Genomic DNA, 22,862 nt, shown 5'->3' on the forward strand with positions numbered 1-22,862 from the left:
TTTTGAGAGCTGGCCATTAATTAAAATAATTCAACCAAGCTGGGCAGTGGTGGCGCACGCCTTTAATCCCAGCACTCAGGAGGCAGAGGCAGGCGGGTCTCTGAGTTTGAGGCCAGCCTGGTCTAGAGAGTGAGTGAATTCCAGGACAGCCAAGCTACACAGAGAAACCCTGTCTCAATAAACAAAACATATAATTCAATAAAGTTGAAGGGTCACAGAAATATCAAGTTCCCCATTCTTTAAAAAAAAAAGTTTTCCTTTTGGTTTTTTGAGATAGGATTTCTGTGTAGCCCAGGCTGTCATGGAACTTACTCTGTAGACCAGGCTGGTCTCAAACTCATGGATGTGCCTGCTTCTGCCTCCCAAGTGCTGGGATTAAAGGCCTGCACCACCATGTGCAGAGATTCCCCTCTTTCTTTTCACAAATGAGAAACCAGTCTAGGTCTGGGGTGCTGGAGAGGCAGGGCTGGGACTCTTGCTGGCAGGGCCATCACTTCAGGGATTGGGGGTTGTCAGGGAGCCCTTGTGATCAGACCTGGAATGGGATGATGACAGCTGCTCTCCTCAACCTTTGAACACACACGCTGAGTGACTTGGACAACCTTCCTCATAGCAGGGCTTCCTGTCCACCAACCTGGTAGGGTAGCTGACCTCTGTCCATTCTTGCAAGCTCTGCCCTCATTAGAGACAGTGAGTCAAAAACCTGCTGGGGGTTATGCTCACCTCCCCTATCTCCGGTGAGAGAATGGAAGACTTCATATGTGAGCCTTCAAGCTGACGCTACAGGTAGGATTGCAGAGCTAGGATGTAAATCTTCAAATTCATTTGTTATCTCGAATTTTGACTCAGAGACTAGACTGGAAAGAGCTACTCTTACAGCCTTCTGACAGAGTCAGGGTTTGTGTGTGTGTGTGTGTGTGTGTGTGTGTGTGTGTGTGTGTGTGTGTGTGTGTGTGTGTGGAGGGGGTGTCTTGAAAACGGGTTCCTGCGCAGCATAATCCTGGTTCAGGTGAGAGCCTTGTCCCCACAGCCCACAGCTCTATTTGAAATGACAACTCCACCCACCTCTGGTTCCGTTCACGCTAATTGCTAACACACCCAAAGAATGCAGGTTGCGGGTGGTTGATGCACAGTTGTTTCCTCCTATTTTTCTGCTTTCCTCCCCTGAGTTTACTATTTCCAAAAGACACCAGCCTTGTCACGGTGTTAGTCTGGCTAGCTTCCTACCCTCGCCAGAGGAGGAAAATCAAAAAGCAACAGCTGCTGTCAAATTCGCTCGGGCGCTGGGCGCCTCCTCCGCGCGCGTCTCCTGTTGCTTCTTCCAGCCTCACTTCCCTTTGCGAAGAGCTCGAGGAGAGGAAGGAGCGGGCGACGACAGCGCAGAGGTCGGTCACGGTCCGAGAAGCCTGCGGACAAGGGCCACCCGAGAGCCCAGCCCGTCAGCCCGCTCCGGGAGGCGGGAAAGCTACAAGCCGCGCCCACTGCCCTGCCCCCAGCGCGCCACTCCCGGCTGCTGGAACTCCGCACATCCTCCCGGGATCCGCTCGGAGGGGACCCAACGTCCAGGTGAGCAGGGGAGGTGGGCAAAGTTGGCGCCTTATTCCGAGGGGAGGAGGTTCGGTTGGGGACCCGTTCCTCTAGCGCCAGATTTCTCCGAGTGTTGTTTGTTTCAGTGGGTGTGTGCCCACTTCCCCGCCTGGGCGGCGGGAAACGGCTTTGAGGATGTAAACAAGGAGGTAAGCATTCGGAGGCCAAGGGTTCCGGGATAGGAAAGCAGGCAGTGGCGTGGGTGATGCTAGTGGCTGGGAAATGCTTTCGAGGCTGCTCTGAGCTTGGATCAGGAGCTCCAGGAAAAGGGGAGAGGACCCTTTAACGGGGAAGCTTCCCTTTTGTTACTTGGAAGCTGGAGACCCTAGGGGAGTGGGAGATGCTAGGAACGGGGAATGTGACTAGCTGGGAATGTGGACACATGAGCCACACAAAATGGAACTTGCTGGCTTGGTGCTTGTGGGGTGTGGGCGTGGGCTGGGGGAGTGGAGAGGGAGCCCTGAAGAAGGCATTGGGATTCTAGGGTGAGGGGATTCATCTGATACATTGACTTCTCTTGGTCTGTCAAGCCCGGTTTTTCTTTCCAGGGCCACAGGTACCCTATCTCCACCGTTCCCCAGCCCCGGTGGAGCCTCCCCCTTTGTGTCTGCACGGTTTTTGTTTTTTGTTTTTGTAGAGTTGGCTGAGAGCCTGGGTCTCTGGGCGCCTGCTCCGGAATAGTCAGGTTGGAAATATGGGCCCATCCAAGCTGCCACCAACCTCCAGACACAGAGGTTGCTGTGCAGACCGAGGCTTGGCCCCACTGATGTGCCCTCTGCCTTCATTCTCTTTGTCTAACCTGGGCTGTAGGAACTGGGATTTCCAGATTTGTAGAGGGACCAGGGAGCATCCCAGCCCTCTGTGGAAGGACCCCTGGCTCTGGAACTCTGGCTGACCTCATACTGTAGATATATGAATGTCGGTATCTGTTTTCCAACTTGGCCTTTTGCACGTGACCTGTCTCATGGTTGCCATGGAAACCCCTTCACTTCAGCCTCCCTCCCTTTTCTGCCCATTCCTCACCTCCGATTGCCTCCCCTCCCCCAATATGGTTGCCTAGATACTGGTTACCCTTGGCTTTTAAGGGAGGACACCCTATGGCTGGCTCCTACTCTAAACTGCCTGACCCTTTACCCATCCCATAATCATAAGCTCCACAAAAACAAATGTACACATACTACACCCATTATCGTCACAGCCTCACATGCCTGCCACCCCACACAGTCCATTAACATAATCCACACACATATATATCACATGTACACTGAGCACACCTCATGAAACACAACACATAAACACCAAAGACACCAAATGCACACCACACCACACCACACCACATAAACACCTAACATATCACGCACCTTACACACCACATACACACCAACTACACCACACACACACACCATACAACCACACCAGATACACTGTATGCATCCTCCACATACACACTGACATTGCATACCACCAACCCTCAGCCTTCATTCTGTAACACAAATCATCACTTTACCAACACACACACACACACACACACACACACACACACACACGCCAGGCTGCGTGAGGCCACGCTGAGAGAGAGGATGGTTTTCTTGCTGTTCAGCCTTACCCTGGATGTCTAGAGTATGAAGCAGGAGAGGGAGAAGCCCAGAGGGGACTCTGACATCTCCCAGGCACCTTGCGGGACATGGTGAAAGCAAAGCTTCCAGGCCTCCTTAGTAGAGGGGCACCTCTCCTAGGTGCCAGACTCCAGGGCCAGGCAGGGCACAAACCAGAATTTACATCTCTGCCAGCTGTGTTCTTCCAAGGGTTCCTTCTGACTGGAGGGGACTCTGTGGAGGGGAGAGAAGCCTGTTATGGAGAACGCAAGTAGGCAGAAAGAAGAAGCAGGGAGCAGAGCTGTTAGGGTTCCAGGTGTGTGGAAGTCAGGTACTCAGCTGCTGTGTGGAGTTCAGGTCTCTCTCTCTCCAGCCCCATTTTCCCGCTTCCTGATTGCTCCTCCATTCATTTCTAAGCCTCTGAGAGAATAAGCAGCACTGCCAAGGGCTGCTGAATTGTCAGGACGCTTCCAAGACTTGCTCTCCGATGGCTGGAGCTCCAGGAAAGAGTTCCCCTCCGGGTTCCAGCTGCCCCTTGGACTGGCGGAGAGCCCATTTCGTTCAGTCATTCAATGGTTTTAAGCACCCACTATCTATTAACTTCTGGGGACATGACAGTGAGGAAAGAGACACAGTCCCTGACTCCAGAGCCTCAGGACAGTGATGCAGGTTGGGAAACTGAGGCAAAGTCTCACAACCAGTAGTGCTTGAGGCCAAACTTCACAGGCAAGGTTTTGGATTCCACACTGTCAGGCCTGTACCTCTTACCTTCTTCCCTTGGTGGCAATCAGTCCTTTGGAGATTGGAAATGTCCCTTCCAAAGTGAGGATCCCCTCATATTGGGTGTGGACGATAGAGGCATCTGCCTCATTATATTTTCTTAGAGAGCGAAGTTGAAGGATGTGGTAAGGAGAGATGTGAAGAGAATCTTAGACCCCCTCCCCCAGCCTTTGGAAATCAACCTACCTAGATCCCCCCATGGGGAGCACACAGTCCTCGACCTCCACTTGCTTCCTGCTGGATGCAACAGGCTACCATCTGGGTGCAGTTAGTGCCAGGTAGCCACTAGGATCACCATCTAACAGATTGCCGTCTTCTCCTCCTGGGGTGCGCTGAAAAGGCACAGCTCACAGGAGACAGAGCCTGTGGCCCACAAAAAGCCTGGCTCTAGCTCCCTGGCCCAGCCCTGCATACTGTGCTTCCCAAGAGGAAATGCATTTACTCCACACATGCCACAGGTCTCTTGGTGCAACCTAAAAATGGCTTGGTCTGTGCTCAAGTAACCTGTGGCCTCCAAGATCTTGGACATTTGTTTCCGGATCTGTCCACAGGGGAGTTAGTCATTTCCAAGCCACCTCCTTCCTCCAAATGTGTGTGGATTCTACAATCTTAAAAGATTGCATTTCTCTGTAGACACCAAAGTGGCGGGGGTACGGTTGAACTAAGCTGGAAAGAGACTGTCCAGCCTCTCTGGAGAAAGGTCCTTTTTCACCACTGGCCGGGCAATGGCTGGGAGGCCAAGGATGGGCTGAGTAGGGGAGGGACTTCCTGGGCAAGAGTCATCTGTCTGTTCTGCTAGGACACACATGGGGCCTAAAAAGCTTAAAGGGCCCAAATGGCCACCTCTGCTGAGTCTGAGACTGGGGACAGCATTTAGTGCGTCTCTGAAGACCTCCGGACAGTTTTAAGAGCTTGGGAACACATTATCTTGGATCTCTGTCCTTGGCAAGAAGCTGGACCTCTCTGGCCATGGCAGAAGCTGGGAGGGAGCCCATTTAACAGCATCTTCTCTGCTTTAAAAGGGAGAACTTTGACCCAGGAAATATAAAGCCAGCTTGGAAACAGCATAGGAAAACTTTTGTCACAACAATGTCTGGCTGGGTGAGGGGGCGGGGAGGAAGGAAGAAGGACCCCAGAGATCAAATTGGGACCGTGGAAGTGCCTCTGCCCAGTCAAAACAGAGTCAGAGACCCTCTGCTCTCCACAGCTCGGGAGCAAAGCCGGACCCAGGTTTTATTCATTCATGCTTTTAGCAAATGCCAAGTCCCTTCAATATGGCAGACCCTGTGCGTTTCTCAGAGCCCTGTAGAGCTGTGGAGCCATGCTTTCTTATTCACTCCTGCTCAGGCAGATCTAATGATTTGGCCTGTCCCTCCCCCTGCCAGCCCACCTCACCTCTATCTTCCATCAGGAGACCCCTGCCCCTCCTTGTGGCCCTGTCCCTCCACAGGAGGACTCCCTGACTCACAGATAAGCACGCTTGCACTTCCGTGCCCAGTCCCTTCCTCACACATACATAACCCTCTGTCGCTGACACATAAGCAGGTGCTTGCCCGTTTCCACACACCGGCCTACTTTCCCCAGCAGCGGTCTCTCACCCTCGCGATGGCCTAGTAAGTTCCTCCTCTCTGACACCAGAGCTGTTATCTGTGGCTCCAGTTTGGTCCTGTCACAGCCCCTGTGTGTGACTGTCCTGTCACAGAGTAACGGCGGGTGGGTGGTCCTACCCTTCAGGCGCTCCCCAGTCAGCTGCATCCAGGTGCCCACTGTAACCCTGGGCTCTGCCGTCTACTTGGGACTTGCTAGAACATGCTGTCCCTGCCTGTGGAGTCTGGGGTGACAGCCTTTGTAGAGCCATACATCTAGGTTCTGGAGCTTTCCAGTTTTGTTTTTGTTTTTAACTGTTCCTCATATGTCAGATGAGCATGGAGATGTATTGGGGCTAGTTCTGTAAAGCAGCTGAACCATGTTGATAACTCCGTCTTACGGTCATTAGGATGACATACTGTTCTGTCACTCTTCAAGGCTCCTCTCAAGTGCTCATTCCTCCAGGAAGCTCTTTCTAATTCCCCGTCAGCATTTAAGTAGGCTTACAGACATCTCTCCCCGTTCTGTGCCCCCTCCTCTGTAAAGGCAAGGTCACCTGGAGGAAGCCCTGGGAGCCCATGGGTGGAATCAGCCTTCACTGAGAAGTGTTCAATTCTAGTTTCCACCTAGTCCATCCCTAAGGTGTCCATTCCTTTCCTCCCATGCATGGTCTTGGAATGGCTCTTCCTTGGCAGTCTGGCAGATGCTGAAGGCTGAAGTTAACAGAGGGAGCTGATTCACTGCTCCATTTTGGAGTTTGGCGAGACCCAGATGGTAGAGATGAGGAAGTGAAGGCCTGGAGTTGGGGGAGGCATGATGAAATGCCTCAATATGCTTAAAATATGCCATTGAGATTCTCAGGTGTTCCGAGCTCAGGGTGGATCATGACTTAAAGACACAGGGTCAAATGGCAATTAACTAACCAATCAGTCAATATCTGTACAGCATCCAGAGATGCTGGCATTTATAATTTCTGGGACACATGTACACACACACACATGCAGAATAGGGGGTGATCTGTCTCTGGCTGGTTGGGTCACACACACCCAGCCCATTGGCTTCTGCGTAATGCTACTGGTTACCTAGACTAGCTAGAACCTGACACAGTTGTCCTGGACAGGCAGGATCTCCGAACTCTGGATGGGATGTATGGGCCTGGCTCATGCTGGGCAGTTCATGTCAACTAAAGTGCATATGCTTGCAGTGTTCCTCTGCGGACTGACTATGTTGGCTCCGTGAAGACTGTCTCAGTTGGCAGTGACGGTGAAGTGACCCCAAGTCCCAGGCCCTTAGGGTAGGTCAGTTTGGAGTCTTTCCAGGAAGACATGTGGAAACCAGGCCTGGGTTTGAGTTTTGTGGGATGCTTCCCTTCCTGAGGAAGAGCCTGGTCTCTCTCCCAGGGCTGTTCTCACTTTTGTTTCTTGTGGCCAACTTCCCCTCTCCCAGAAGTAACTTCAGGTTAAAGGCAAAAGCTCCTAGAGTTATTGTGCTCTGCTGTGTAATAGGGCGCTTTAGCCTCTGACCCTGCCCTGCACAGACAGCTGGGGTTGGGACTGGGCTCTTAGAGAAACAGTTTTGAGTCTTAGCAGCTTGGGGGATCCCCCTCTTCCATGAGGGAGGCATGATGGAGAAGAACCCTAGACCCTGGGCCCTTGCCAGGCATGAAGGCCTAGTCCTTTCTGAAAGGGCAGTGGGGGGGGCTGGGGGCTAGGGGGACTTAATTACCCTGTTGCTAGGCTGCCCAGCTGCCTTCTGGGCACCACAAGGAATTCAAGACAAAGTAACTCAGGCCACCAGATTTCCAGGTCTACCTTCTACTCTCTCCTTTCCCTTACCAGCTTTGAGGCCATCTCCTCATTTGTTCTGCTCTGGGGAGGGTTGGGGTGCGGTGGGCAGTCTGTGGCGAGAGCCGTCATTTCAAGCTAGGCTCTTAAACTAAGAATTGATATTTAATTGTTTATTCAATGGGTATTTAAAATACAGGGCAAGCAAATGGGCCACAGGTCTCTCAGTGGCCTCTCTGATCACAACCAAACACACTTGCTTTAAAAGACAGCTTTAAAAGCCTTGGCTGGCTCTTGGCTCTGTGGCAATGAACCAGCTATGCCTCGTCTACTACCAAAGCCATGTGGCATGGGAACACCTGTGCTCTGCACGGTGCCAGGGAAGTGAGCTGGTGGGCTAGGGGTGGGTAGAGAACGCACGACTGATTTGGTTTTTTAACTGAATATCCAAATTCAGTTAGGAGCAGACTTTTCTTTGGATGGTTTCATGTTTATGGGGAAACTTGGGTGGACACACAGAACTCAATGCCTCCCCTTGTTCACAGCTACTACTGTCACTCAGATGTTCCTTTGTGAGCCACAGTCTTTACCTGATTCTAGCTGCTGCTGATACATTGTAAACTAGAATTAACACTCTATGCAGACATCCCTGTTTACCCAATGTCCCCTTTCTGTCCCAGGATCCTGCCTTTAGGACACCACTTTGCCTTAGTTATCATGACTACTTGGGCTCTTGTTGGCTGTGGTTGTGTCTTTGTTTTGATGACTGTTGCCCTTAGGAGGAGCACTGGTCAGGTTACTGTAGGATTCTCCTGGGATGTGACCAGTGTTTTCCTGTCTTTAGACTGGGGCATGGCTTTGGGGAAGGAAGGTCACAGAGGTAGAAGTCACTGTCATCATGTCATGAAAGTGCCGGGTCTCTACCCATTCATGCCCCAGCAACCCAGTTCTGGCACCTGTTATTAGAGCTCAGCTTCTTCTCCCTGGGGCAGACATTCTAGCCCATCTCTGGCCGTCTTACCATCCAAGTCCTGCAAGTCTGCGACTGAGTGGCAGGAGAAGGCTAAAGGTATGCTTAGTAGCTGAAGAATGAGGCAGGCTGTTGTACCAGCCCAATGGGTGATAGAATGCAGGGGACAGACTAAAGGATTGTTGCTCCCAAGGTGACTCAGATGAGCCTTGGAGCCAGACTGGAGTTAGGGACGGAGAGAGTAGCCTGAGAACATGTCTAGATCATAGTTCCATCATGCAGGGGCTGTGTCTCTCTTGCTTGATGGGATATTCTGGCTGAGGGGCCTTGACAACAGTATGTGGCCGTGGTTATAGGAATGATAAAACTGATATTCGTTCTCAAATCACAGCCTCTTCCACAATGGCTCTCTGCATCTCAGCCATACAGAAATCAATCTGAATAAGTACCCCAGGCTAAGGCATCAGTGGCTGTTAGCATCAGGAGCATTTCTCTTTCACAAGTAGATTGATGTTGAAAGGTTGTGTTGGGGGTGGTATTGTGGGGGAAGACACTTTCGCTTCAGTTCCATGCCCTAAAATTCTCACCAGACAGGATACAAGTGATCAGTGGCCCCTATGGAAGGCTGCTGGTGGCTGGACAGCTGGTTCTGTTGGTATTGGCTATGAGCTGAGCTCCAATGGAAAGTATCCCCTGCAACTGGTCAGGGCCTCAGTCCAGCTTCAGCTCACTGGAGGGTTCAGGGCTGAAAGATCTGATCTGATATATCAGCCTCCCTGAACTCAAGAAAAACAGAAGGGCCGGTGATACTTTAGGGACAGCCCCCAGGTCTTAGAGAAGTCAGCGTGGCCTTGGGGCCCAGTCCTCCTAGGGACACACTGAAATGGCCCCTTGCAGAAGGCAGTCTCTCTGGAGGACTTTTGGAAAGGAAGAAGATTGGTCTTGGTAGCTAGGGAGGAGCCTGAGGACCTCAAGGGTTGGGGCACAGCTGTGCCTAACACTGCCCGGCTGCCAGGGAACGGTGTGAGGCGCTTTCCCCTGTCCTCGCAGCCGTCTGTTGACTTTCCCCACGCAGGCACCACACTCTGTGTTTTTTTTTCTTCGCTCTTTAGAGCATCGTGATAACCAGGAAGTCAGGGGCCTGGCAGAGGGAGCCCAGTGAAGTCAGGCAAGAACCCTGTTGGCAGGAGGATGGCATGGAGACTTTTATTTTTCCCTGCTGTCTGTTTGCCCCTCCATCCTTCCTCTCGACTCTGCTGGCTCGGTTTCTGATGGGAGCAGTGTCCCTGGGCCGTCCTCAGTCCCATCTTGTGACCTCTTTCCCTCCTTTGCTGACAGTGACAGTGCCTCTTGGTTCTGGTCGGCACTCTGTTCTCTGGCCCCTCCTCCAGCATAATCTTTGTGTCACCTGCTTTGAGGCCCTGGTGACAGCTGTTGATCTTGAGGCAGAAAGCAGTGCTTGGGGAGCCCGTGCCAGCTGTGGGCCAAGCCCTCCCTGCCTCATGTCAGTGTAGGCCACTAGAACCCTCTAGTATTTGTGGACAATGCAGGGGAGAGGTAGCAAAGGGGCTTTTCCTGCCCCTCTTCCTTTTCTTGCCCCCCTTGTCCAGGGAAAAGCAGAGATGAAGGAAAGGAGGAGAGGACAGGCAATGGTAGCAGTAATGAGCCCACCAGCTGATGCCTAAGGAGCCAGTACTGTGCCAGCTGCTAAGCACAGGTACCTTCTCCCTCAGATAGGGTCTCATGGAATCCATGGTTTGTGAGATTCCTGTGTAGCTGCGGCCTCAAACTCACTGTGTAGCTGAGGATGACCTTGAACTCCCAGTCTTTTTGTATCCACCTCCTGAATGCTGGGATTAGTGGTGTGTGCCACCATACCACGCCACATACCAATCTGTCTTCATTGCACATGGCTGACATGGAACCTGTCCTCAACCAGGCAAGGCAGGGACGATCACTCATAGAGCTGAACTTCAGGAACAGTAGGTGTTCTGCTACTTGGGGGACAAATGGCCTGATGCTCAGCAGAACCCTTTTCCTGACCTCCCTTTTTTTTTCCTGAGACAGGGTTTTTCTATGTAGCCCTGGCTGTTCTGAAACTAGCTCTGTAGACAGGCCATCCTTGAACTCACAGAGATCTGTCTGCCTCTGCCTCTCAAGTGCTGGGATTAAAGGTGTGCGCCACCATTGCCTGGTTTCCCTGCCCCTTTTTGCAGCTTCCTGCTTAGCTATACACACACACACACACACACACACACACACACACACACACACACACAAACACCAGCACACACACATACACACCATCTCTCACACACACACCAGCACACACACATCACACAAACATACAGCATCACACACACTATCACATACATACATCTCACACACACACACACACACACACACACACACACACACACACACCATGTCTGTAGCCCTATATCTCACCACCAGACTTTTCTGTCTCTTCCTCGATTCTGGCATCTCTGGTGGCAATGAGACACTGAAGCCTCCTACGCATTCCTTTTGGCCACTAGAGAGAGACTGTGAGGGGCAAACTTGAGCGGACCATAGGCTGAGGGCAAAGGAGGTGAAGCTGTAGGTCAGGCTCCCTCCCAGGAGGAGATAGCAGTGGTAACAAGTGGGGCTGTGGAAGGCACCCAGCAACTGTGGCTACGCAAAGATCACAGCACCCATTCTCATAGACCTGAGGTCACGGCACCCATTCTAATAGACCTGAGGCCACGGTCACAGCACCCATTCTCATAGACCTGAGGCCACAGCACCCATTCTCATAGACCTGAGGTCACAGCACCCATTCTCATAGACCTGAGGTCACGGTCACAGCACCCATTCTCATAGACCTGAGGTCACAGCACCCATTCTCATAGACCTGAGGTCACAGCACCCATTCTCATAGACCTGAGGTCACGGCACCCATTCTCATAGACCTGGGGTCACGGTCACAGCACCCATTCTCATAGATCTGAGGTCACAGCACCCATTCTCATAGATCTGAGGTCACAGCACCCATTCTCATAGACCTGAGGTCACGGTCACAGCACCCATTCTCATAGATCTGAGGTCACAGCACCCATTCTCATAGACCTGAGGTCACGGCACCCATTCTCATAGACCTGAGGTCACAGCACCCATTCTCATAGACCTGAGGTCACGGTCACAGCATCCATTCTCATAGACCTGGGGTCACAACATCCATTCTCATAGACCTGAGGTCATGGTCACAGCATCCATTCTCATAGACCTGAGGTCACGGCATCCATTCTCATAGACCTGAGGTCATAGCACCCATTCTCACAGACCTGAGGTCATAGCACCCATTCTCATAGACCTGGGGTCACAGCACCCATTCTCATAGACCTGAGGTCACGGTCACAGCACCCATTCTCACAGACCTGAGGTCACGGCACCCATTCTCATAGACCTGAGGTCATAGCACCCATTCTCATAGATCTGAGGTCACAGCACCCATTCTCATAGACCTGAGGTCACAGCACCCATTCTCATAGATCTGAGGCCACAGCACCCATTCTCATAGACCTGAGGTCACAGCACCCATTCTCATAGACCTGAGGTCACGGTCACAGCACCCATTCTCATAGACCTGAGGTCACAGCACCCATTCTCATAGACCTGAGGTCACAGCACCCATTCTCATAGACCTGAGGTCACGGCACCCATTCTCATAGACCTGAGGTCACGGTCACAGCACCCATTCTCATAGAACTGAGGTCATAGCACCCATTCTAATAGACCTGAGGTCACGGCACCCATTCTCATAGACCTGAGGTCACAGCACCCATTCTCATAGACCTGAGGTCACGGTCACAGCATCCATTCTCATAGACCTGAGGTCACAGCACCCATTCTCATAGACCTGAGGTCACAGCACCCATTCTCATAGACCTGAGGTCACAGCACCCATTCTCATAGATCTGAGGTCACGGCACCCATTCTCATAGACCTGGGGTCACGGTCACAGCACCCATTCTCATAGATCTGAGGTCACAGCACCCATTCTCATAGACCTGAGGTCACGGTCACAGCACCCATTCTCATAGACCTGAGGTCACAGCACCCATTCTCATAGACCTGAGGTCACGGCACCCATTCTCATAGACCTGAGGTCACAGCACCCATTCTCATAGACCTGAGGTCACGGTCACAGCATCCATTCTCATAGACCTGGGGTCACAGCACCCATTCTCATAGACCTGAGGTCACGGTCACAGCACCCATTCTCACAGACCTGAGGTCACGGCACCCATTCTCATAGACCTGAGGTCATAGCACCCATTCTCATAGACCTGAGGTCACAGTACCCATTCTCATAGACCTGAGGTCACAGCACCCATTCTCATAGATCTGAGGTCACAGCACCCATTCTCATAGACCAGAGGTCACGGTACCCATTCTCATAGACCTGGGGTCACGGCACCCATTCTCATAGACCTGAGGTCATAGCACCCATTCTCATAGACCTGGGGTCACAGCACCCATTCTCATAGATCTGAGGCCACGGTCACAGCACCCATTCTCATAGATCTGAGGTCACAGCACCCATTCTCACAGACCTGAGGTCACGGCACCCATTCTCATAGACCTGGGGTCACAGCACCCATTCTCATAGACCTGAGGTCACGGTCACAGCACCCATTCTCATAGACCTGAGGTCACAGCACCCATTCTCATAGATCTGAGGTCACAGCACCCATTCTCACAGACCTGAGGTCACGGCACCCATTCTCATAGACCTGGGGTCACAGCACCCATTCTCATAGACCTGAGGTCACGGTCACAGCACCCATTCTCATAGACCTGAGGTCACAGCACCCATTCTCATAGACCTGAGGTCACAGCACCCATTCTCATAGACCTGAGGTCATAGCACCCATTCTCATAGACCTGGGGTCACAGCACCCATTCTCATAGACCTGGGGTCACGGCACTCATTCTCATAGATCTGAGGTCACAGCACCCATTCTCATAGACCTGGGGTCACGGCACCCATTCTCATAGACCTGAGGTCATAGCACCCATTCTAATAGACCTGAGGTCACAGCACCCATTCTCATAGATCTGAGGTCACAGCACCCATTCTCATAGACCTGAGGTCACGGTCACAGCACCCATTCTCATAGACCTGAGGTCACAGCACCCATTCTCATAGATCTGAGGTCACAGCACCCATTCTCATAGACCTGAGGTCACGGTCACAGCACCCATTCTCATAGACCTGAGGTCACGGTCACAGCACCCATTCTCATAGACCTGGGGTCACGGCACCCATTCTCATAGACCTGAGGTCATGGCACCCATTCTCATAGACCTGAGGTCACGGCACCCATTCTCATAGATCTGAGGTCACGGTCACAGCATCCATTCTCATAGACCTGAGGTCACAGCACCCATTCTCATAGACCTGAGGTCATAGCACCCATTCTCATAGATCTGAGGTCACGGTCACAGCATCCATTCTCATAGACCTGAGGTCACAGCACCCATTCTCATAGACCTGAGGTCATAGCACCCATTCTCATAGACCTGAGGTCACGGTCACAGCACCCATTCTCATAGAACTGAGGTCATAGCACCCATTCTAATAGACCTGAGGTCACGGCACCCATTCTCATAGACCTGAGGTCACAGCACCCATTCTCATAGACCTGAGGTCACGGTCACAGCATCCATTCTCATAGACCTGAGGTCACAGCACCCATTCTCATAGACCTGAGGTCACAGCACCCATTCTCATAGACCTGAGGTCACAGCACCCATTCTCATAGATCTGAGGTCACGGCACCCATTCTCATAGACCTGGGGTCACGGTCACAGCACCCATTCTCATAGATCTGAGGTCACAGCACCCATTCTCATAGACCTGAGGTCACGGTCACAGCACCCATTCTCATAGACCTGAGGTCACAGCACCCATTCTCATAGACCTGAGGTCACGGCACCCATTCTCATAGACCTGAGGTCACAGCACCCATTCTCATAGACCTGAGGTCACGGTCACAGCATCCATTCTCATAGACCTGGGGTCACAGCACCCATTCTCATAGACCTGAGGTCACGGTCACAGCACCCATTCTCACAGACCTGAGGTCACGGCACCCATTCTCATAGACCTGAGGTCATAGCACCCATTCTCATAGACCTGAGGTCACAGTACCCATTCTCATAGACCTGAGGTCACAGCACCCATTCTCATAGATCTGAGGTCACAGCACCCATTCTCATAGACCAGAGGTCACGGTACCCATTCTCATAGACCTGGGGTCACGGCACCCATTCTCATAGACCTGAGGTCATAGCACCCATTCTCATAGACCTGGGGTCACAGCACCCATTCTCATAGATCTGAGGCCACGGTCACAGCACCCATTCTCATAGATCTGAGGTCACAGCACCCATTCTCACAGACCTGAGGTCACGGCACCCATTCTCATAGACCTGGGGTCACAGCACCCATTCTCATAGACCTGAGGTCACGGTCACAGCACCCATTCTCATAGACCTGAGGTCACAGCACCCATTCTCATAGATCTGAGGTCACAGCACCCATTCTCACAGACCTGAGGTCACGGCACCCATTCTCATAGACCTGGGGTCACAGCACCCATTCTCATAGACCTGAGGTCACGGTCACAGCACCCATTCTCATAGACCTGAGGTCACAGCACCCATTCTCATAGACCTGAGGTCACAGCACCCATTCTCATAGACCTGAGGTCATAGCACCCATTCTCATAGACCTGGGGTCACAGCACCCATTCTCATAGACCTGGGGTCACGGCACTCATTCTCATAGATCTGAGGTCACAGCACCCATTCTCATAGACCTGGGGTCACGGCACCCATTCTCATAGACCTGAGGTCATAGCACCCATTCTAATAGACCTGAGGTCACAGCACCCATTCTCATAGATCTGAGGTCACAGCACCCATTCTCATAGACCTGAGGTCACGGTCACAGCACCCATTCTCATAGACCTGAGGTCACAGCACCCATTCTCATAGATCTGAGGTCACAGCACCCATTCTCATAGACCTGAGGTCACGGTCACAGCACCCATTCTCATAGACCTGAGGTCACGGTCACAGCACCCATTCTCATAGACCTGGGGTCACGGCACCCATTCTCATAGACCTGAGGTCATGGCACCCATTCTCATAGACCTGAGGTCACGGCACCCATTCTCATAGATCTGAGGTCACGGTCACAGCATCCATTCTCATAGACCTGAGGTCACAGCACCCATTCTCATAGACCTGAGGTCATAGCACCCATTCTCATAGACCTGAGGTCACGGTCACAGCACCCATTCTCATAGACCTGGGGTCACAACATCCATTCTCATAGACCTGAGGTCACGGCACCCACCACCACTTCTTACAGTTGCAGGAGGAAAGCCTCCTAAAGCTCCTGTTGCTTTCCTGAGACTTAGGGCTCCTGAGTGGCAGACACAGGCGAACTGAGTATTTCCAGCAGGGACACTGAGTGGTTCCAGCAGGGACACTGAGTGTTTCCAGCAGGGACTCATGGGCCAGGGTACTTGGGACTGAGTCTGACTGTAGAGTTTGTTTGTATAATGTCAATAATCATCATGGTGACCACTTCCCAGGTCAGTTCTGATGGCTGAAGGATTGCAAGCCCTGTAGAACCACCGTTGTATGGCACGAGCACCTGATAAATACTGTACATTGCGATCACAGGGCTCTGCAGCTTTCAGAAATCCTTCCCACATGTTATCTCACTGTCCTTCATTACAGCCTTGAGAAGTAGATGGCGAAGGTCAGCTGACTGCACCGCCCACCCACGCACCCAGTCACCTAATGGACTGCATGGACCTGTAATCTGTCTTGAAAAATCACCTTCTTGAGCAAATAGCTCAGTTCCCACTCAGGGTGAGCTGGCAGGCATTCTGCTGTCTGCTGTCCCGCTCACTCTCGTGAATATGGATGGAGCTGGAGATGCTGGGAGCTTGGCTGGGAAATGCAGAGCCCCTTCCTGTGGAGTTCATCTGACCCCCCCCCCAGGCTGTTAGGTCTCAGAGCCCGCTGGACTGGGGAGGAGCAACAGGAGTGCACCTGCCAGGGGGATGGGAGCCCTCCTCTGTGACCGGGGGCTGGCTGGCTCCCCACAAGGGCAGCCTACTCTTGTCCAGTAGACTACTCTCTCTCCACCAATGGAGAGGCAGACAGGGCAAGACAGAAGTGTAGAATCCAGCTCTCACTCACTTTCTCTGACACACTTTCTCTCTGTGTAAAAGGGGTGTGAGGCTAACAAGGGGCCTTCAGGAGGTTCTTCCTCATCCCACAGAGGAGTGAGTGGGTGGTGGGAACTGGTCTTTGCCATAACTCTGGCTGCGCAGTGTGTGGGGGCTGGGCCAAGTAGCTGTCTCATATCACCGCTGTAAATAGTGCAAGGCCAAGCTGCTGAGGACAACAAAGAAGCTAAGGCTGAAAACCAAAGACAGCCTGGTCAGACTCACTAGCAGAGACCTGAGAAAGGTCCGCTCTGTGCGTGCTAAGCGACAGACTCACTAGCAGAGACCTGAGAAAGGTCCGCTCTGTGCGTGCTAAGTGAGAACTTCCAAGCAAGGGCCTATTCCTTTTAAGGCTTCCTCAGCCTTTCTCTTCTGTGGGAGAAAGCTCCAGGCTAGGTTGTATCTCTCAGAGGCCCTTTCTGGACCAACTCCCTCCCTGTCCCAGAAGCCAGGGGATCCCCTTAGCCCCTTCCCAACTTCTCATCTCCAGTCAAAGGAGCCTGTCAGTTGCTTCCCTCCTGCCCTTCACTGCCCTGCCCAGGCACCTGCCTAGCTGCCTCCGGGACTGCACAGCTTCCCGGATTACGAGACTGGCTGCTCCCAGCCTCTGCTTGCTCGTCAAATCAGCAGACAGGGCCAGAGGCCTGGGTCCCAGGCCGTACCCATGGCTGGCAGCTGAATCAGGTCTCTCACTGGGTCCCAGTCTTCCCACATTAATGGCAGGTACTTCCGTCTCATCCTGTTCCAGCCTGGCCTGCTGAGATGCCACGTGCATCTGGGAAACTTCACATCTTGGTTGTGTGCTATACGCAAGTGCATCCTTTCCCTGTGGCATCTTTGTTGAAAGAGTAGATACCATAAGCTAAACCGTGTCCCATGGTCTCTAATAATAGCCTAGGTAACCTGTAAACTTAAGCCATGGGACTCAGGAACTCTGTGGCCCTTTGAAGGCTGCCTCTTGGGTATGTCCTGCCTATCATCTCACTGGGATATCCAGGCAGGCTGTGATGATCCTGGAATGCATTGTCTAGGGACTGAATCTGCAAAAAGGCAAGCAGGAGCCATGCAAGGGAAGGGAGGAGGGTCTTCAGGTAGGGCGAGGCAATTTCACACCATGTGGAACTTCTTCCTTGTAAAGAAAAATGGTTGTCAAATTATATCACAATAGTAGCAGGCATTCTGGTATATCTCATTGCTGTGTGGAATCAGAAGTAATACAGCGTGTTGCTGTATCATCAACTGGTGGCTTTTCTTTCTGAGCAGCTTTTACCCAGCAATTAAGTGAAATTACGTGACTCAGTTTGGAAAGATAATTGCTGGAGGAACTCTTCTGATTGCGTTCTCTGCACGTGCAGGGGGTGACTGCGCGAGCAGCAGGATGGCGGGAGATGAGATTAACATGGAAGGACGGCTGTCAGCCGCCGTGGTGTTGTGTGCCTGGGCATGGATAGAATGGGTCGTGGAAAGGAGAAGGAACAGGGATGGAAATTTTCTTCATACGGGGCTATAAAGGAAACAGCAGAGATTGGACAGAATGGTGTATAGCGATCAGGATAATAAGATGTAACAGAGTCCTCAACTCCAGCAGTGATGACTTCTCAGGTGCCCTATCCCAGCCATCCAGGTCTTCAGAGCTCTATGCAGGGGTGCCGGGGTGCAGGACCGCAAAACAAGACAGTTTTCACATGTGCGTTGAGAGTCCTAGAATGTTCTGGAGCCTCCCTCCTAGTCCCCCACCTGAATATTCGTCCCTCCTCCCTTGCATCTGTTCCCCAAACTCCGGGCCTGGAAGTGAGATTATTCTGCTCCCCCATCTTAGTCTTCCCACCTCAACTGAGCCCCAGGCGTTTCTGCCCTGTAAGGAGGAAGAAAGGAATGTGGAGACTGGGAGGGCAGAAGCCAGGGGGGTCTTAGCACAGTGTGGGGTGGGGGGGTGGGGCTGGAGGCCAGGATAGAATTCCTTGGTTAGCGGAGAAACAAAGGCATCTGTGTATGTGGTTGGCCACTGGACTCCCAGCCAGTGCCAGCTGTACTACTGATGTGATCTTTCTACGAGGTCTGGGCGCCAAGAGGCAGCCTTGGAGGAGACTCATGCTGAGGGGACTGCCGGTGTAGCCCAGGCCCCTGCAGCCGCTTGGGGGATGGAGGCTTGGCCGCGGCTCAGATTTATGACAGTGTTTCTTTCAGCGCTCTGCAACTCCATCTCAGATGTTTGCTTGAGAACACAAAGGCAGGTCTTCACTCTGGAGCTCCCTCGGCATTCACGATTCTCCGTCATCTGATTCCAGCTGTCTTATCAGGATTCTCACCACCCACCCATCATGCTTTACCCAGGCTGGGTTATTCACTGCTTTGGGAGGAGTCTGCCACTAGAAATGGAGACACTTAGGTTGCTGTCACAGTCTCCTCCTATGCCATGTAGACATCGCTAGTGGACCCAGCCTCATTCCGCGCCTTCTCGGAAGAGCCTGCGGGCAGCCACTGTTGAGTGAAATGAACTTGAATCCTGTTTGCCTCCCTTCTTTCCACTGATCCCTCTCACTCCTTTGCTCTCGTCCCTCTCTCCCCCCACCTTTATCTAATACCATCCTGCTCTCAAGGTTTGGCTGAAATGTCAACTCCTGCGCGGGCACTTCCAGGCCCCCTGTCATCCTGTCCCTACCGATAATAGCAGAGCATTTGCTCTAAAACCCTGTCTCCTTGGTAGCCAAATCTTGATCACTTTATCTATTCTGCACATCTAGAGTTCGCATCCCCTCCAGAAGTTCAGTGTTTGTGGAATTACCCTGGGCTGAGCATCTGTGGAGGTGACTGTTGAGGGTTCACGGAGAAGCACAGCAGTGACCCAAGTGGATGGCCACACCTGGTAGTCTGGAGTCCTTGACATATATGGGTCTTTTTCCCCAGGAGGGCCTCTACCTGCCCAGTAATTCCTCTGCTGTGAGTTGAGAAGCCTAGCTGGTTGATCCTTCTGGAGATCCAGTGTTCATACAAAGGCCCCTAAAGGTTGATTTAATTTTGTTTTGCTCATGAAACAAGGTCTCTCTGTGTAGCCTGGGCTGGCCTAGAACTTGTGGGAACTCTCCTGCCTCAGCTTGCTGAATGCTAGGATTATATCCATGCGCCACATTTGAGGGTTTTAATGTCAGTTTCGCCCACCTCAGTCTTCAGTCGGGTCTCCTCTGAACAAGGCACAGATGTATTTACTGTGTAATTTGAGATGGAGCTAGATAGAAGGGCAGGGACAGGAAGGGAGGGACACACAGGGGAAGAAAGGAAATTTTGTTTTGTTTTGGTTTGGTTTGGGTTTTGGAGGCAGGCCTTCTCTGTATAGGTCTGGAACCTGTCCTAGCACTCACTCTGCAGACCAGGCTAGCCTCAAACTCACACAGTTCCACCTGCCTCTGCCTCCCAAGTGATCAAGATTTGGCTTCGGCTACTAAGGAGACAGGGTTTGAGAGCAAGTGATGGGAGTAAAGGCTTGCACCACCATTGCCCAACAGGAAGGAAAATTTTACACACAACAGTTACATACAACTTATTTCCCTCTTTATTTTTCGTTTTTCAAGACAAGGTTTCACTGTGTAGTCTTGGATGTCCTGGAATTCGCCCTGTAGACCAGGCTGGCCTCAAACTCTCAGAGATCTGCCTGTCTCTGTCTCCTGGGTGTTTATTCCCGTCTTTGAACAGTATATTTAAGTCAGTGTGACTGCCTGCACAATTATTTTTCTTTTGTAAGATAGTGTGACCCTGGCTTTGTTGTCAAAGGACTTGCCCTACAAGAAGGAAGAAAGGGTATCCTTACCAGTCAGTCACTCTTCGCTGCGTACCAAATGTCACCTAAACTCTAAAACCAAAATAAATCTTCTAACTAAAATCCTATGAAATGAAAGTAGCACAATTATGTAAAGTGTGAACTAAATTGAAACAGAGCTGCTGAGACTGAACACCAGTAGGCATTGCTGCCTTCTGGAGACAATAAACACTGAACACAGCAGGGTTAGGAACCAAACCCATGGCTTCTTCATTAAGCTAAGGACCCGTGAGAGAGGCTAACCTCTTCTTAGGTTGGTATTGGCTACTCTCAGTCTCCATGGAAAAACAAAGTCTCAGACAGAATTTCCCACATATTTAATAGAGCAAATTTGAGCTCACAATCGAAGACTACAAAACCAAGGTAGTCTGTGTGTGTGTGTGTGTGTGTGTGTGTGTACATGTGTGTGTGTGTTGGGAGGGAATAAAAAATCACTTTTTAAAAAAAATCACAGAAACCAGAAAGCAATTTATGTTCCTAAGAATTCAGGACTTTGAAAATAGCAGATACAGAAAATCAAATAAATAAATAAATAAATAACTGAAGAAAATGTTGAAAGAAAACAATGAGATCATAAAAAGGGGCAAGCAACAAAGACTAATGAAATGACCAAGCTATTAGAAAGAGAACCAGTTAGAACATATAGAAATAATATAATCATTGAAATAGGAAATTAAGTGGATGAATGAAACAGCAGATTAGACACAATTAAAGGGAGGAAAGAAACGATTCCGAAGCAATTACCCAGTGCGTAGCACAGAAGAGCCAGGGAGTGGAAAATATGAATGAGCAGCTTGGTTTGCAGAGCAGAATGAAGATGTCCAATGGGAAAGGGGAGCTATGTGAGGAGATGAAGTCATAGCTTGGGAGAAGGATGAACTTACAGGCAAAAGAAACACAGCAGAGTACATAGAAATAAACACAGAGAGGAAGGTGGAGAGAGAGGCAACATCTCTGAGTAACCGTGAACAGCAGACTTACTGACTGCAACAGCGGAAACCCAAACACAGTGGTCTGGTACTCAAAGCACAGAGAAACGTGCAAATGGCCAAGACACCTTGGATGGTTCTGAGTGCTGCCTACTTAACAAACCACTACAGATGCACCAGCTGAACACACATGTGTATTACCTCATGCTTTCTCTAGGTGGGATATCTAGTACAGCCTAGGGGTTTGGAACATGGCTCAGTAGGTAAGAGCACTGCCACACAAGCATGAACACCCACATAGAAACCAAATGTGGCCATGAATGCGCCTTGAACTCTGACTCTTTGAGGGAGAGAGATAGGATTGCCAGCTGCCAGTCAAACCCTTGCTTCAGTGAGAGACCCTGTCTCAAAGGAATAAGACAGAGGGTGATAAAGTGGGGCACCTGACATCCTCCTCTGGCCTCCGTGTGTGCACATGGGCATGCCACATGGGTGTGCATGCCTCTACAACACACACACACACACACACACACACACACACACACACACACACACACAGAGCCTCGTTTTAGCCTAGCCGCATCCTGCTTCAGAATCTCACCAAACTAGCGTAGGTGTAAGCCGGAGTTATAGTCCGACATGAAGGCTGAGTAGGGAGGGCTCTGCTCCAGGGTCCTTCAGCTCACTGGAAGAATTCATCTCTATGTGGCAGATGAATGGAGGTCTTTACTCTCTTCCTGGCTGTTGGCCAGGGGCTACTTTGAGCTGCTAGGGGCTCCACACAATCTCCTGCCACGTGTTCCCCTCTATAAGCCCACTCACAATAATACCCAACTCGCTGAGACAGAGTCTTAACAAATAAGCACCATGTGAGTGTCAGCCCATCACCGGCACCGTGTTGCCACTCCAGCCTTGTTTCTGATTGCTGTGATGAAATTCCCAGGACGAAGCAACAAAAGGAGTAAAGGTGTATTGTGGCTTACAGTCTAAGGGGATACAGTCCATCCTGGCAGGGACAGGAGACCATCTGGTCGAAAGGGACAAAGCTGGTGCTGATTCACACATTCTCCATTTATTCGGTCCAGGACCCAGCCCATGGGATGGAGTGCCCGTATTTAAGGTGGGCCTTACCACCTCAGCCCCTCACAGTCATGCCCAGAGACTTGTTTCCATGGTGGGTTTAAATCCCATCAAGTCGACAGTCAAGATTAATCATGACATGCCTCTCTTCAAGGGCATGGGGTAGTACCAACACACTAGAAGGTTGGAATTGTTGTGGGCCTCCCTAGGATTTGTCCGTCCACCTGAGAGGTAAATGAAAGCATTTTTCAGATACACAAAAACAGAGTTTTTGATTAATATATCTTTATTAAATGATATTCTAAAAGAGAATTTGGCCTTCACAAGGAGGAAAACAATCTGAAGGGAGGCTCAGGGTTAAAAGAATAGTGGACAGTTCACCCAGTGAATATGTTGTAGTATCTGTTTCATATCAAATTACCCACCAAACCTCAGCTTTAAA

At 51.2% G+C, this 22,862-nt stretch overlaps 1 protein-coding gene across 4 annotated transcripts in view; it reads left to right on the plus strand.

Moving 5' to 3' along the window:
• The first annotated feature begins 1,245 nt into the window (after positions 1–1,245).
• The window catches only part of Fxyd6 (FXYD domain containing ion transport regulator 6), a 33,119-nt gene continuing 11,502 nt past the window's right edge, over positions 1,246–22,862 (plus strand). The window contains exon 1 of one of the 4 annotated variants that reach the window (XM_005069464.4): positions 1,246–1,566. The gene's annotated coding sequence lies outside the window, so the exon portion shown is untranslated. Of the gene's footprint in view, positions 1,567–1,598; positions 1,737–22,862 lie in introns of those variants that run through there. The other 3 variants (XM_013112791.3, XM_040729811.1, XM_021226760.2) reach the window with 3 other exon arrangements.

The sequence above is a fragment of the Mesocricetus auratus genome, unplaced genomic scaffold (genome assembly GCF_017639785.1).
Source record: "Mesocricetus auratus isolate SY011 unplaced genomic scaffold, BCM_Maur_2.0 Super-Scaffold_100022, whole genome shotgun sequence".
Lineage (NCBI taxonomy): Eukaryota > Metazoa > Chordata > Mammalia > Rodentia > Cricetidae > Mesocricetus > Mesocricetus auratus.